This window comes from Myotis lucifugus, unplaced genomic scaffold, assembly GCF_000147115.1.
Source record: "Myotis lucifugus unplaced genomic scaffold, Myoluc2.0 scaffold_406, whole genome shotgun sequence".
Lineage (NCBI taxonomy): Eukaryota > Metazoa > Chordata > Mammalia > Chiroptera > Vespertilionidae > Myotis > Myotis lucifugus.
The window spans coordinates 35,251-51,027 of NW_005871454.1; the positions used below are offsets into that span (position 1 = coordinate 35,251).

Sequence of the window (15,777 nt, forward strand, 5' to 3'; positions counted from 1 at the left end):
CAACATGCACACACAGATGTCCAAGGCACGTAGGAGTCACACTGTGCACGCACGGCAGCAGCCCTGGACTGCTCACCTGCACACTGCTTGTCGTATGGGAAACATACGCCCTTATTGTCTGCACTCCTGGAAATCAGGTTTCTCCAACTTGAATCCCAAATACTGCTAAATATTGCAGCTTGGAACATTCAACATTTTAAAGATGGCAGTTCTCCCAAACTAATCCATAAATTTAAGCAGGGCAGGGCAATCTTGATCTGGCTGAAAAACATTGCTGCTCTGTGCAGAGCTGTGTGGAATGTGAAACTGGAAGCTATCACATTGGGTTCGGGGCCATCTGAGGTTTTCCTGGGACCAACCCAGACACCAAGAGGCTGTTTGCTTTACTCACTGCATTTGCCCCCTCCTCCCACCCCAGTCACTCATAATCTCCTTTTGCATTTATTTATACCACAGGGGCACGCTCCTCAGCAGCTGCCTCTGCCCCAGGTGCCCCTCCCGCCTGCATCTGCGCTCTGATCTGGCATGCAGTGGGACGCAGAGTGCGCTTCGTCAGAACTGATTCAAAATCAAGGGCCAGTATCCACCCTCAGTGTGCTTAGTGTGGGCAGCAGCGGGATGGGGTGGGGGTGGGGGTGGAGGGACATTTTGTTTCCCTTGTTCACCTCACAATGAGGAAAGAGGCTGAGTTTTCTTAGAAATAACCTCTAGATTCTGGTCACTGGGGGAGGAGAACATCTGTGGTTTAGCAGGTGCCCTCTACCCGGCCCACTGCTATGATCTCACACACCACACGCAGGTGAGCACTCCTTCCGGTCGGGCCCTGCCCTGCAGCTCTGCTCCTGTATTTTGCTTCTAACATAGGAGTTTCAGGTCCCAAGTGCCTCCCTCACATCCTTCCCCTTCCCCTCCTGCCACATAATTCCCTGAAAGTCCCCAAAAGGAAGTGCCTCACAGGTGCTCACAAATGAGTCCTTTCCCAACCCCTGCAGCCCCAACTGTCCTCCCTAACTCTGAGTTCCTCTTCCCTGCCCAGCCTGACACAGTCTTTGAAGCCACATCGAGGCACCACAGCGCTATCTGTTGTGTCACCACTGAGCCATTGCCTTCTTTGATGTCCCATGAGCAAACGGGCCACGGAGACCCAAAGGACCCCGTGTTTTCTTTGAAGTTCTAAATCCCACAAACCGGACTGCGTCACATACTTCAGTGATGTCAACACCCCTCCCCCTTTCCTTGGCTCAGGACTTTGACATCCCAGGAGCAAAGCAATTCTGCTTGTGCCTTTCTCAGAAAGTTTTAGGCAAAAGAGTGCTTTCATTTTTTGCTCATGACCTCTCTGTCCTACAGCTGAACTCCCTGTCCTCCTCTCTCCTTGCAATACCCCTTCTCCTTTGAGCTGAGGCTGATGCTCCTCTTGGAAGCTTTCATTAAAAGGAATGACTTTAGAATCCCAACAAGGCAGCCGAGCCCAGGGCTGTTCCAGGGAGGGAAGTGTTGTGGTCCAATGAGCGTGGCCACCCCTCTCCTGAGTGGTTGAAATCCCAGGTGGTACCTGTAGGCCGTGGATGCAGGGGACTGTGCCAGCTGCTAAGAAGCCCTGGACCATCTCTGAACCTCCACAGGCTGGACATCTCAGACCTCCCTGCCGTGCCCAACCCAGGCCTCACTCGGATCGTGGTGGAGGAGATGCTGCCCAACTGTGAGGTTCTGGGGGCTGAGTGAGCCCAGGGCCTGAAGCCTGGGTCAGAGAAGCAGTCTCAGGACACAGCCAGCCCCATCCCTGCCTAGTCACAGCCCCCTGCCCATCCAGCTGGACCTCAGCAGGCTGTATTGATGCTGACAGTTCTCCCTACTTCTGGCTTCCAGCTGGGCTCACTCATTGTGAGGGTTAGGAGGGGATGGGGGTGTGGCACTGGCCAGAGGAACAGGAGAGTGATAGATCCTCCCTTCCCCCAACTGGTGGGCGGAGTATGACCTAACCTGCAGCCCGGAAATACCTGAGTGACTAACCATGTACCTTATATGGACTATACATTGAACCACCAATCCACACCTGCCAAATTCCCTAAGCCCTTGTTCCTATATGGACCATACATTAAGCCACTAATCAGCATGCGCCAAGTACACTAAGCCCCCATTCCTTCCCATTCCGCCCCTCAAAAGGAGTGCTCGCCTCTGCAAGGGTTACTGTTCTCCCCTTGCAAGACAGCCCAGCAGGTCTCTTTCCCCTAATAAAGCCTGTAATATCCTGGTTTTCGGCGACTGGTCTCTCAGAGAGCAGGTGGTCCCCTTCTCAGGGGGACCTGGCTGGCTGCACTCTGGGATGAAGGTCACAGCTCCGATGATCCTGTCAGGCAGCCCTTCCCACACACCTCTCCTTCCAGTTGCTGTAACTGCCTCCTGCCTCTTCAGGCCTGGGGCGGCTAAGAGCTCTGGCTGCAAGGAGCCCCAGGGAGCCGCACTCTTCCTTGTGGCCTCCCCACTTTGCCCACTATTGTGTCAGGGGACTCTTCTCAAGTTTTCCTCACTTAGGTGTGCTACCATTTCTTGCCGACACCCTACTAATATAGGGTGTGCTACTGGCATCCCATAGGGATGGTTATTCCCTGTGTGGGACTAGTCAGTTCACCATAGGGTACGCAACCCTGGCCCACACTCACTAAATGCCAGCAGCACCCCAAGTTCTATGCTGTTCCTGCTTATCTGTTTGACTCAGTTCCTAATTCTACTTTCTTGTCAACAATGTGAACACTGATCTGGGCCTTTGAAATATGTTGCCTTTGCTAACTGGCCTACGCTTTGTCAGTAGAGGGCACTAGAGAGATGCAGCAGGAGGCGAGGCTTTCGCTTCCTGGTTCCTGTATGGGTGGGCTTCTGGCTCCTGCAGTGCATGTGGCTTCCCCAGCGCCAGTGGTCAGCAGCCTCCCCTGGAACCCCACCCTATCCAGCAATTTCCTAGGGGAGTATTTTCACTCAAGGACCCCCCTATGGTTGACTTTCCACCACACCCCAGAAGCTGGATTTCCACTAAATTCCAAGGCACCTTAACAATGAATCCCTTGTCACTTCAATTCACTATTGAAGTCAATAATTCTTTATATTTAGCTTTCCCTGTTCAAGAGAGAAAGTTCCTAGAGAAGTAAGACACCTTGCTGGCCAGGCCAAAGTATATAACCCCCTTTGGCTGTAAGCCTCTATTATATGAAATTTAAATCTCACTTCCTCACACAGTCAGCTGCTTCCACTTTCATTTCTCCTCTGCACCTCAGTCTGCCATCCCACAATTTCAGGAGCAGTTATCCACACCATCACTGTCCATAGCAGCCAGTGTGGGTGGAATCAGGAAACCTTCAGTCATGGACGAGGGCAACATTGTGGGCATAAGGATGTTTATAGCACATGTGTTAATAAAAGAGCGAAAAGTGCAAATAATTTAGTAATTGTCCCAGAATAAGTAGTTGATTGAATAAATAATGCTATATCTATCTACACAATGTAAAATTAGATAAGAGTTACAATTATTGGTATAAAAAGCTGATTCTCAAATTGTCAAAGAACAGCCTGCATTAGAATCAGCCAGGGTCTTATATTAAAAATACAGGTTTCTGGACACAGGTCCAGATGACTGAACCTGAATCTCTGGGAGCAAGACTTGAAATGTTTATTTTAACAGGGTATTCCAGCAATATTTAATGCACATTATAGTTTAAAAACTTATAGCCATAGAAATCTAGTTAATCATGAGAGAAAATAGGAATAACATATTGTTAAATGAAAATTGCATGAAAAGAATTGACAATATAACCCATTTTTTTAAATAGTGTAGGTAGAAAGAAAAATAGATAGATTATAGATAGATAAATAGATAGATATATAGATAGAATGGGCTGAAAGGATACACACCAACATATTAACAGTAGTTCGAGATGAGTTTACAGATTTTTACTTCACTCTTGTTTGCTTGTTGTGTGCAATTTCTAAATTTCCAAAATAAACATTTAAGTATTCATGAATAGTTAGCAAAACAATAAAAGTTGTTTTGTTTTTACAGAATTATATAGGCGTTAAACTCTCTAAGAATTAGTTTTTACTTTTATCTTGGATTTTTAAAACAGCAAGTTGAGGCAGGTTGTAACATTTTATAATACATAATAAAATTTTAAAAAAAGAATTAGGAATAAAGAAAAAATACAGATATTAACATGAAATTAATCCAAGATGAAGGTTAGCATATTACCATAAACTTTAGTATTGTTTCTAAAGTAAGCTATATTTGGCTCTTTTTAATATCACACAACACTTGAGTAGACATGGGCAGTTATGGGGGGAGGGGAGTCAAGGATTACTGCACATTTTCACTTGGATGGTTAATGTGTTGATTAGAATGCTCTTAACCAACACAAGAGATTCACTGGAGCCTTGATTAATTTTCTTTATAAATCTCAACTCAAGAAAAGTACGAGCAAGCAAGTATGGTAGCTAAAGCCCCCTCTGCTGCAACTGCTGGGAACTCAGCTAAGTGACTGTCACACACACCAGGCTTGTGGCCTGAGATCCAATTCAGGTCTCAATAAAAAGTCAAGGGCATTATGAAAAACTAGAGGCCCAGTGCATGAAATTTGTGCACTGGTTGGGCCCCTAGCAGCTGCCAGCTGCTTGCCGGGTACTCCCTCCCTTCCCCTGGCTGCCTGCCAGAGCCAGGGCCTCCTTCCCTTCCCCTGGCCGGCCCGCCCCCTGGTCAAACTCCTGGAAGAACTCCAGTAGAGGGAACAATTTGCATACTATGCTTTTACTATATAGGACAGTGATGGCGAACCTTTTGAGCTCAGCGTGTCAGCATTTTGAAAACCCTAACTTAACTCTGGTGCCGTGTCACATATAGAAATTTTTTGATATTTGCAACCATAGTAAAACAAAGATTTATATTTTTGATATTTATTTTATATATTTAAATGCCATTTAACAAAGAAAAATCAACCAAAAAAATGAGTGCGCGTGTCACCTCTGACACACGTGTCATAGGTTCGCCATCACTGATATAGGATGAGCAAAGAAACTGAAAAACATCATTCCAAAGAAGATCTAGAAATGGCAACAAGCACTTGAAAAGAAGTTCGACCATGATTAGTTATGTGGGTTAAGGACATGCAAATTAAAACCGTAAGGAGATACCACTTTACATCTGGTAGGATGGCTAGAATTAAAAAAAGAAAAGGAAGGGAGGGAGGGTGGGAGGGAGAGGGAGGAAGGAAGGGAAATAAGTGTTGGCAAGGATGAGAAAAGATTAGAACCCTCATACATTGCTGTGAGAATGTAAAATGTACAATGTCAATGCAAAATGCAGTGCAGTCACCGCAGAAAACATTTGGCAGTTGCTCAACGAATTAAACAAAAAATTATCATATGACCCAACAATTCCACTCCTAGGTATATACCCCCAAAATTAAAAATAAGCATTCAAACAAATACTTGTAAGTGAACATTTCATAGCAGCATGCTGGGGTCCAGCCCCATGGGGTCCTTTGGGACCCCCTGGACCCGCTGGGGCTGGACCCCCAGCAGCAGCACTGTACACAATAGCCAAAACGTAGAAACAACGTAAATGTTTATCAACTGAAGGATAGATAAACAAACAGTGGTATATCCATGCAATGGAATATTATTCAGCCATAAAAAGGAGGGAAGTACGAACACTACAACATGGAAGAACCTTGAAAACCTTCTACTGAGTTAAAGAAGCCATACATAAAATGTCACATATTCCATGATTCCCTTTACATTAAACCTCCAGAATAGGCAAATCCATAGAGATAGAAAGTTATTATTAGTGTTTTCGGGGGCTGGAGAGAGGGGGAAATGAGGAGTGATTACTTAATGGGTATGAGTTTTCCTTTTGAAGCGAATCATTTGTCTTGGGACTAGATAGAAGTGCTGGTTGCACACCATTGTGCATGTACTCAATGCCATTGAATTATGCACTTTAAAATGGCTAATGGTTAATTTTATGTTACGTGAGCTTTGCCTCAATAAAAAAAAAAGTCAGGTACTTTCAGGGTCACTTTGTGAAAGTTAAATTTGAGAACACTGGGGCTTTTTAGAAGACTCTGTTTGGAGAGGAAGTGGGAATAATTAGTTCAGGTTAGGACACTCGAGTTTGACATTTGACGTGTCCATGGAGCTTCCAGGTGAAGGTGCTAGAAGTCAATTGGGATTGCCAGTCTAGAGCGGAGGAGAGAAGTCTGGCCTGGAGCGCTAGCTTTGAGGGCCATCAGCCTGGAGGAAGACGCTTAATCTCCACGTGTGTGTTCTCCTCAGAACCCCTAGCACAATGGAATGGAATATAGACCTCAATGGAAAAAAAATCACCCCATGGGCCCTGGATGGTTCTTCCTTGAAAAGTTTACTCATTCATGTGGGCTCTATAGTCATTCAGTGTTTTTAATGAAGGTACACGTTCGCCTTGCAGAATCGCCTTTGCTCTGACGTGGTTGGGTTTCTCTGGCATCCCAGAATAGTAACAAATGTGACCTATGTTTGTCACATTACTGAAAAAACCAACCACAGGTTTTTTTACTCAGTGAGGTGTGAAGGAGGGCGCCCTCTGGTCTTTCCCGGAATTAGATCCCAGGTGTTTGTGGTGGGCTAATTGGAGAGCCCCCTGATGTGTCACAGAGAAGATGAGATGCAGTGGCTGACAGCCAGCGCACACTTTTCTCCAAGTATTTTCTAATGTTTTCTAAAATTGGAACAAATTTCAGGCCACTAGTAAGATGACAATTTAAAGAGAAAATATGGTAAACTTGATAACTGCTTAATCTGGATAAGAGGTATATTGCATTATTTTCTCCATGTGTTATATGTTGAAAATAATTATATCATTTCTTAACACTTTTTAACATTATAGTGATTTAGATTTCACACAAATTTATTAAGCCTAAGTTTTGTTCTAGCCACTAAGCTAGGAAGTTTTACACAGAACTAGTTGCTGCATGATGGACCAGTTTGATAGCATTTTCTATTCCAAATAAATACCCTAAGCCTTTGGTTATAATAAATAATGAGGTGGAGTATGAAGGTGGGTCAATAAGAAGTGAAAATGCAAGTTGACATGGATAACATTTGAAATAGAAGTCATCTCTACCACAAATGGATCAACCTGTTGAGGGGTTCAATCACACAGCTACATTTCCATGTAGAGAGGAGTTGTTTTGCCCATGTACCAGTAGAACTTCCCAGAGCAGGCTGTCCACTCGCAGCTGTGTGTTCCCAGGGCAGTCTTATCTGTTGGAGTCTGGTTCTGAGGCAGACTAGCCTATACCTGCTGCACGTGGCCTTCCGGACATTGCTTTTGACTTGGCAGGAGAAAGCTATGTACCATGGGCCATGGTGGCCATAGGCCTGAGTAGGCCAGCCCTCCTTATGGTCTGTATGATGTACAGAATTTTTTTTCACTTAGATAAACATATTAGAATTTCCCTTTATGATCCGTGCTTTTTGAATCTTGTTAAGGAAACTTCTCTACCCTCAAATCATACATATAATTTATACTTTCTTTTAAACTGGTAAAAATTTGTTTTTTACATTCAACTCATTTAACAATATTTGATTTCTATGTGGTGATGGTGTGAATTAGGGACGTCATTTAATTTTCCCACATGAATAACCAATTGTCGAACAGCATTGATCAGAGCCCATCTTTTCTCCGTTCATTTTTCATGCCTCTGTCATCTGTGGAGTCATCAAAAGTCTAAAGAGGATAAAACTTTCTACTCTCTTCCACTGGTCTTCTTTTTTAATCCTGGTGTAAATATTGCATTGTCTGATAACTATAGTCTTGTTACAAATATTGACATTTGGTAAGATAAGCCCCATCTCATTCTTCTTTAATTTTTTCTTGGGTATTCTAGGCCTTTTACTTTTCTATTTAAATTTTAAAACAACTTGTTAAGTTCCTAGAAAATTCTATTGGGCTTTTGATGAGAATGGTATTGCATCTGTGACTTGCTTTGTGGGAGAATTGACATCTTTAGAAATACTAAATCTTATCCAAGGACAAAGAATGTTTCACCATTTTTTTCCTTTTTAAAAATAACTTTCTTCTTAAAAGTTGCACACACACCTATTATTTATTCCTAGGTACCTTATGACTTTGTTCCCATTGTGAATAAAATCTTTTCTAAAAATTATATTTTAGAATTGTATGTTGTAGCTGTCTAGAACCCCACTGATTTTTCTATATTCACCTTGTACCCAGCAATGTTGCTGAAGTCTGTTATGTTTGTGGATGCTATAAGATTGTCATCAATGCTCTCCAGTTCCTAGTTTCTTGGGATATATTCCTAGAAGTGGGATCAATGGGTCAAATGGGAGTTCCATTTTTAGTTTTTTGAGTAAGCTCCATACTGTTCTCCACAGTGGCTGCACCAGTCTGCATTCCCACCAGCAGTGCACGAGGGCTCCTTTTTCTCCACTTCCTCGGCAGCACTTGTCATTTGTTGATTTGTTGATGACAGCCATTCTGACAGGTGTGAGATGACACAGCATTGTCGTTTTGATTTGCATCTTTCAGGTGATTAGTGACTTTGAGCATGTTTTCATATGTCTCTTGGCCTTCCTTATGTCCTCCTTTGAAAAGTATCTATTTAGGTCCATTGCCCATTTTTTGATAGGGTTGTTTATTTTCCTTTTGTTAAGTTGTATGAGTTCCCTGTAAATGTTGGAGATTAAACCTTTATCGGTGATAACATTAGCAAATATGTTCTCCCATGCAGTGGGCTTTCTTGTTGTTTTGTTGATGGTTTCTTTTGCGATACATTATGCTAAGTGAAATAAGCCAGTCAGAGAAAGATAAATATCACATGATCTCACTCATTTGTGGAATATGATGAGCAACATAAACTGATGAACAAAAACAGATCCAGAGACAGAGGAGCATCAATCAGACCACAAAACCTCAGAGGGAAGGTAGGGGAGGGTGGGGGTAAGGGAGAGAGATCAACCAAAGGACTTGTATGCATGCATATAAGCCTAACCAATGGACACAGACACCAGGGGGTGAGGGTATGAGTGGTGGGGGGCAATGGGGGGATAAGGACACGTAGTACTTTACTCAATAAAGAGAGAGAGAAAAAAGATTGTCATCAATGATTCTTTTTCACTAATAAGAATTGCATTGATATAAAGCATGCCTAAGCACTCAGAATTACTGATGTACAAGTATAAAGTTCCAGAATTTGAAATACATCACATCTCTTATTTTCTATAAATAGATGTAATTTTTACTTGAGCCTGCCATGCATTTGAGCTATCACAGAATTTAACCTTAGTTAGCCATTCTTGGGATTAATTTCACACTAGGGTTATGTCATAGTTCCTGGGTCTGAGACATGGCCAAGGCCCAGAGGTCTAGGAGACCTCTCTCTGGTCACATGGCATCAGTACAGTTGATTTACTGCAAGCACATCTGCTTTCTCTGTGAGTCAGGCTTATTTAGTGACTTATTCTGGAAGGCATAATGGGAGGGTGAAGTCAATAGAGTGCTTCATCAGAGCACCAGCAGCTATTCCACGGGCAGAAAATGCAGACTGGAAACAACACATTGAAATGGAGAGAAAAGGAGAGGACAGGCCTAGTCAGAGAGTTATGTCACAGTCATAAGTAGTACTCCCTCTCCAGGCATGAAAAGTCTAAAGAGAAGATGACCTTTTAAAAATCTCTTCTAGAAACCCTGCTCAGTGACTTTCCTGGGCTAGAATTTTGTCACATGTAATCCCTTATGTGCAAAGAACTCTGCATAAGGGTGAGTATATTTCCCTGGGTACATTACCACTCTGAGCAAAATTGGGGTTCTTTAGTGAGGAAGAAGGGGAAAATGGATATAAGGCTAGGCAACTAGCAATGTCAGCATGAATAATATCCTCCATTTAAAAATGAGCACACTAAGTCTTACAACCTTCTCTACAAACATAAGCCAGGAAATCTTTGTGGCTGCTTTAGCGGTATCATAATAAATATCATCTCCTGTCGAAACCGGTTTGGCTCAGTGGATAGAGCGTCAGCCTGCAGACTGAAGGGTCCCAATGGGACTCTGCTAGAGCTTGGAGCTTTAAGAGACATTTGATGTCTCTTTGCCACCAGGGACGATGTTTCTCTCTCATCGATGTTTCTGACTCTCTATCTCTCTCCCTTCCTCTCTGTAAAAAATCAATAAAAAATATTTAAAAATAAATAAATAAATAAATAAATATAATCTCCTAAGGAGACAAGTATGGAGTCTGTAATGACATTGTGTATCTTAGATTCGCAACCTGTGTCTAATGGGACTCTGCTAGAGCTTGGAGCTTTAAGAGACATTTGATGTCTCTTTGCCACCAGGGAAGAGTCATGCAACTAGACCTGAGGTTGTGCACAGGAAGAATCTGCCCACCCCACCCCACCAGGTCCTTGGGTGGTGGCAGCTGAGGAGTTACTGGAGAAAGCCACAAGCCTGTTATTTTGCTTCTTCACCAAAGTGTCCTAAACATCTATGATCTCATGGTGTCTCCCAGCCAGTGTTAGGGAGCCTGCTCTGTGACCACCAGGAGGTTTTTTATTTGGTTAAGGTCATGGACAGAGAACTCTTTGGACAACCTGCCTGGGCAGAGTTGGCTGTCCGCATGCACACAGACTGCAGCGGGAGGAGTCTCCCTCAGAATCTCAGAAAGTAGGTCCTAGTACTGGCAAGTTTCCATGACCCCCAGACCACACCACCTCAGCACTTTCTCCTCTCATTCCCAATTTAACTCATAAATTGCTCAATGATACTCCTTACACACAAAAAATTACTTAGACTATGCTCCTTACCACCAAATCAAGGAGGTACAGGAGATCCAACCTTTTCTTGAAGATCAGGACAGCTTGTAGGGGACCAGGGGACAGAGAAGGTTCAGAGGGGCTTGTAATTCAGAAATACCTATGCAATATATTGAGTTTTCCCAGAAGGAACTTTGACTTGGATAAAGATAGTCTGTGTAGTGGTTACATGTACACACTCTACAGCCAGACTGCTGTAGAACCAGACTCCTGGTTCCACCACTGCCTAAATATGCAGCCTTAGAAAAGTTGCTTAACCTGGCTGCATCTCAGTTTCTCAACTGGGAAATAGTGATTTTAAAAAACCACTGCAACCTCAGGGTATTGTTATAATATTAAATGAATTTATATAAAGCATGTAGAACAGTACTTGATGCAGAATAGGTACTCAATAAATATTATCTGCCTATCATTGTCCCATTTCTAATGCATGGGGTTTAAAATAGGTCATGGCTCACACATCACTGGGCTGTTGATCCCCAAGAGGAGAAAGGCTTCTCCAAGAGGAGAAAGCTGGGTTATATCATGAGAGCAAGATATTGAAAACCTATTTGAAGAAATAATGACAGAAAACTTCCCTTACCTGATGACAGAAATAGACATAGAAGTCCAGGAAGCACAGAGAGTCCCAAACAAGAGGAACCCAAAAAGGACCACACCAGATTACAAGACCACACCAAGACACATCATAATTAAAATGTTAAGGGCTAAAGACAAAGAGAGAATCTTAAAAGCAGCAAGAGAAAAGCAGTTAGTTACCAAAAGGGAATGCCCATATGACTGTCAGCTGATTTCTCAACAGAAACTATGCAAGCCAGAGGGAGTGGCAAGAAATATTCAAAGTGATAACTAGTAAGGACCTACAGTCAAAATTACTCTGCCCAGCAAAGCTATCATTTAGAATTGAAGGTCAGATAAAGAGCTTCACAGACAAGAAAAAGCTAAAGAAATTTATCACCACCAAACCAGTATTATATGAAATGTTGAAGGGTATTCTTTAAGAAGAGGAAGAAAAAAAAAGATAAAAAATATGACAACAAGCTCACTCACCACCAAAGGCCTGCCTTGCCGCCTGCATGCCCTGCCACTGCCCTGCAGAAATGCTTCGATTACACACAGTCCGCCAGATTAGGCCCATGTCCAGGGCACTGGCTCCTCATGTCACTCGGGCTTATGCCAAAGATGTAAAATTTGGTGCAGAGGCTCGAGCCTTAATGCTTCAAGGTGTAGGTAGACCTTTTAGCCGATGCTGTAGCCATTACTACGGGGCCAAAGAGAAGAACAGTGATTATTGAACAGAGCTGGGGAAGTCCCAAAGTAAAAAAGATGGTGTGACCATTGCAGACAGTCACTTAAAAGATAAATATAAAAATATTGGCACTAAACTTGTTCAAGATGTTGCCAATAATACATATGAAGAGGGTGGGGATGGCACCACCACTGCTACTGTGCTGGCATGCTCCATTGCCAAGGAAGGCTTTGAGAAGATCAGTAAAGGTGCTAATCCAGTGGAAATCAGGAGAGGTGTGATGTTAGCTGTTGATGCTGTAATTTCTGAACTTAAGAAGCAGTCTAAACCTGTGACAACCCCTGAAGAAATAGCTCAGGTTGCTACAATTCCTGCAAATGGAGACAAAGAAACTGGCAACATAATTTCCGAAGCAATGAAAAGGGTTGGAAGGAAAGACGTCATCACTGTAAAGGATGGAAAAACACTGAATGATGACTTAGAAATTATTGAAGGCAAGAAGTTTGATCGAGGTTATATTTCTCCATACTTTATTAATATAGAAAAAGGTCATAAATGTGAATTTCAAGATGCATACGTTCTGTTGAGTAAAGAGAACATTTCTAGAGTTCAATCCATCGTACCTGCTCTTGAAATTGCCAATGCTCACCGTAAGCCCCTGGTCTTAATTGCTGAAGATGTTGATGGAGAAGCTCTAAGTACACTTGCTTTGAATAGGCTAAAAGCTGGTCTTCAGGTTGTAGCAGTCAAAGCTCCAGGTTTTGAGGACAATAGGAAGAACCAGCTTAAAGACATGGGTTGTGCTACTGGTGGTGCTGTGTTTGGGGAAGAAGGATTGACTCTCAATCTAGAAGACGTTCAGCCCCACGAATTGGGAAAAGTTGGAGAGGTCATTGTGACCAAAGACGATGCCATGCTCTTGAAAGGAAAAGGTGACAAGGCTCAAATTGAAAAACATATTCAAGAAATCATCGAGCAGTTAGATATCACAACTAGTGAATATGAAAAGGAAAAACTAAATGAACACCTGGCCAAACTCTCAAATGGGGTAGCTGTGCTGAAGGTTTGTGGGACAAGTGATGTTGAAGTGAATGAAAAGAAAGACAGAATCACAGATGCCCTCAATGCTACCCGAGCTGCTGTGGAGGAAGGCATTGTTCTGGGAGGGGGCTGTGCCCTGCTTCAGTGCATTCAGCCTTGGGCTCATTAACTCCAACTAATGAAGATCAAAAAATTGGTATAGAAATTATTAAGAAAGCACTGAAAATTCCTGCAATGACCATTGCTAAGAATGCAGGTGTTGAGGGGGTCAGTGATAGTTGAGAAAATTATGCAAAGTTCCTCAGAAATTGGCTATGATGCCATGCTTGGAGATTTTGTGAATATGGTGGAAAAAGGAATCATTGGTCCAACTAAGGCTATAAGAACTGCTTTGCTGGATGCTGCTGGCGTGGCCTCTGTTAACAACAGCAGAAGTCGTGGTCACAGAAATTCCTAAAGAGGAGGACCCTGGGATGGGTGGGGTGGGTGGGGTGGGTGGGATGGGAGGCGGCATGTTCTAGCCCTGCAATAGTGCTTTACCATCATCACTGAGGACTGGGAGGGAGCTCAGGGCATCTCCTCACCTATAACTTCAGAGAGGTCAATTGAAGGAAATGACTGAAGGAAAGGCTGGCTGATGTTCAAGAAAGTCACTCTAACCACCAGTTACTGGTTTCAGTTGACAACATACAATAGTTTACTGCTGCCATTGTCCATGCCTACAGATAATTTATTTTGTATTTTTGAATAAAAATACATTTGTACATTCCTGATAAGTGCAAGAAACTTAAATCACTGATGCACTTTTACTACTATTCTGTTAAAATCAGGATTTTAGTGCTTGCCATCACCCGGTGAGAAGTGAAGAAGCAGCCTTTCTGTGGAGAGTAAGAATAATTGTATACAAAGTAGAGAAATATCCAATTATGTGACCTTTGTGTAATAAAAATTTGTTTTAAGTTAAAAAAAATATGAACAACAAAATGGCAACAAATACATACCTATCAACAATTGAAACTAAAAATCAAAATAAACAAATGAGAAATCTAATGAATGGAATAAACTGGTGAATAAAATAGAATCAGAGGCATGAAAATGGAACAGACTGACAATTCTCAGAGGGAAGGGGGGGCAGGATGAGATTAAACAAAATTCTTGTACGCATATAGGCATTACCTATGAACAAAGACAATAGGGTGGCCTGGGGTGGGGCAGAAAAAGGGGGAAAAAAGAGGGACTTCTGTAATGATCTCAACAATAAAGATTTTAAAAACACACAATTGCAGGGAGCATTCTTTATCATGCTTCTATGTTTACATGTGCAAGAATGTCTGTTGGGTATGTCCTTAAAGTGGAATGTCCAGGTTATAGTACATGCCTTCAGTTGTCTTTGGTATTGTCTAATTGCTTCACAAAGTTACTGTTCTAATTAATACTTAGTATTGTAAAGCTTAATAATTTTTTTCATTCTACTTGGTTTGAAGTGGTAAATCATAGTGGTTTTTGTTACCACTTCCCTGACTACTGGTGAGGTTCCTTATCTTTTCAGAAATTTATTAGCCATTTGAGTTTGCTCTTCTGAGAATGTCGAGCATATCCTTTGTACATTTACATTTGACTTATTTACCTTAAGGTTTTTAAAGACTTCTTTACATATCTTAGATACCAACTTTTTAACAGGTTATTGGAAATAACATCCCCCAATCCAAGTTTTTTGCATTACGATGATGGCTTGGTTAATAGAAGCATTAAATTTTCAGACTTTAATTTATTCATTTATGCCTATTGTCTAGGAATTCCTCATATTTTCTGAAAAATAGAAGAAATTATTTTTGGCAAAATTTCTCATTATTTCTCATAATGCTAAGAGGCACTATAGAACCTCCAGGTGTGTGATTACCTTAAGATAAATACCTGAACATATCGGGGAACATTTCCATCTTCAACTGTATGTTGGCATGACTGGCAGGTGTTGTCTCTTCGGCAGTCTTTCCCAACCTCGATAAAAGGTCAGGTTAACCAGTCATAATCTTCATGATTTTTTATTCCAGAGTACTTGACATCATTCATAGTCATATACATGTGTGTTTATTTGGCTAATGTATATCTCACTCCTAAAGATTAGAAACTAAATCTGTCATTGCTCACCATACTTTTGGTAGAATGCCACACAGAGAGAAAGTACTTAATACATCCTTTCTGAATGAAACAATTGCTCAGGCATGGACATTCCATCTCCATCTGTATTATGTAAAAACCCTTCCCTGGCAGACTCTCTCTAGTGTTCCTATGATCTGGCTCCCTCATGTCGATTCAAACAATGAAGAGTCTCAGAATTTGCAGAAAATAGCATGTCTGACTTTGATCTCAGGGGCACAGTCATCTCTGAATGAGGTTCTCACGTGGCTAAAGTGACTAAGTGACAGTTCTTGAGAAACAGTGAACCATGGAAAGCTGGTCTGTGGTGACAGCAGTTAATTGAAGTCTGTGGTTATTGATTAATCGAAATGAGTTCTTAGCCTTAACTCATCCTCAAGCATTTTGCTTCTTTTTTCTATAACACAGACTATTTTTTTATTCATCTTAAGGCAATGAAAGGTTATACTGCGACTAAGTCAAGTTGGAATGTCTAC

The 15,777-nt window shown here is 42.1% G+C and overlaps 1 pseudogene; it reads left to right on the plus strand.

The window, feature by feature from the left end:
* The first annotated feature begins 11,954 nt into the window (after window positions 1-11,954).
* Window positions 11,955-13,737, plus strand: LOC102441156 (annotated as a pseudogene).
* The last annotated feature ends 2,040 nt before the right edge of the window (window positions 13,738-15,777 follow it).